Genomic DNA, 1,870 nt, shown 5'->3' with positions numbered 1-1,870 from the left:
GTGTAATTACCCATCCAAACATGCTATAAAGCCTATCTATTGACAAGAGAATGTCCTAGTTATGTTGTTTATGTGGAAAAGCAGAGAAAAATGTATTTCTATTATTGCTGAAAGAAGCATATAAATGAAAATACAGAAAAAAAGCCCACCCATAAAAGTGCGGATCAAGGTGGTATTTCATCTTTTGTGCTTATCTGTTTTTTACTCATTTTCTTTTGGATCATGGTTTATAATTAGGAAGAAAACTTACTTAAAATAAAAATTACCTACAGCACTTCCCCCAAAATAAATTTTAAAATCTCTTAAAACTAATTTAGTGATAGAGTCTAAAATTGTTCAGTGAAAACAGAAAAGAGAGCTGAAGGACATTCGTAGAGTTAACAAGTTCAGAGACAGAACGCAAACAGGATTAGGCACTAGAGAAAGTGGATGAATGAATCTCTACGTTTTCTAATTTGGGAGACTTTTGGACACTCATGTCTTTAGCGAAGGGGATTACTGGACGTTAGATATTGAACTATAATTATTTTAGATTTGAACATGCTAAATTTGTGGATCATGCAATATAGTCAAAGGTTTGTTTTGAAATATGGGTCTAAGATGTAGAAGAAATTTAAAGCAGGAGATAAAAACTTGGGGTCACTGGCACATTGGCGATAGCTGAAAATTGCCCCAGGAGAATATGCTGAATATGACGGATAGCAGACCAAGAACGGAACCTCTGGAAACATGAACATTGCAGGGATGGCCAGTATCAGCTGAGCCAGCAAAGAAACTGAAGTCAGAGATGAGAAGAAAACCAGAAGAGGTCATGAAAGTCAAAGGGATCAAGACGGTGTCCAGACAGGCAGCCCACTCTGCCCTTTACCAGCTTCCCTTCCTGCTTCTGCAGAGTCCACTCCCAAAGCTGATCCCGAACAAGGGGCTGGACTCGCCCTACACCTGTGCAGGGCACAGGGCCAGAGCAAACGGTGCCACCTTACTCTGTTGGCTTTTAAGAAACAGATTTTTTTTTCATGTCAGGATATGTGACAGGCATGGCAACAGAAACACAAAGGAGAGCCACAGAGGTGATCTGTAGCAGCGTTCCAGGAACTTCAAACATACTGTGAACAAACTCACCAGCAACTATCCATGGAAATGTCTGGTATTTTCTTGGTAGACAGCATGGACTTAAAAGCAGGGGCTAGGGATTTAAATCTCCCCTATCTCACCAGAGGTTAGAGAAGGAGAAGTAAATGAAGGGGAGCTGGATAAACCAAGTACACCCACCGCACCTGCTGTCCTCAACTTAGCACTTAGAACATAAATACCACCACTAGAGTATATTTTAACATGAACCCAAGATTCCAAAGGACTCAGAAGCAAGCTCAAATCATATCTCACACACATCAAGAAGGCATGTGCTTCTAACAGTATTCACACGAGTATTTCTGCCTCTCTGTAACTGCAGCCTGAAGTGTACTTGCAGGGACACAGATAGAGTGGGAGCCAACTCAGAACACCGGCCACCCGGACATCCACAGAGTTGGCAGGGCTGGCCAGATCTGGGAGCCAGCCCAGTGCCCCCATCCTGCCATCTTTACAAGCTGACAAATGCTTTCTCAAGGAAAATTGTGCTTTTGACAGATGCTAATTTATACTGAAGAAGTATAGGTGAATTCAGATAATGTTGTGGGTAATAAAAATCTTAAAGAGGCTGGATGACATCTGTTCATCACCTGTAAGACTTGAGAACAGTCTTTTCTTTTGGTCTCCTTTTTCTATGCTCCATCTTACACCAAAAAAGTCTAATAATGGATTCAAGTTCTAGTTTTATTCTGTTCTGTCATGTACAACCGTTCTCAAACAGATGCCTTCTCCGTACACA

Source organism: Otolemur garnettii, unplaced genomic scaffold (assembly GCF_000181295.1).
Source record: "Otolemur garnettii isolate 467f Iridium unplaced genomic scaffold, OtoGar3 scaffold00071, whole genome shotgun sequence".
Lineage (NCBI taxonomy): Eukaryota > Metazoa > Chordata > Mammalia > Primates > Galagidae > Otolemur > Otolemur garnettii.
The sequence above is the reverse complement of the archived record's forward strand: the minus strand, read 5'-3'. Positions refer to the sequence as shown.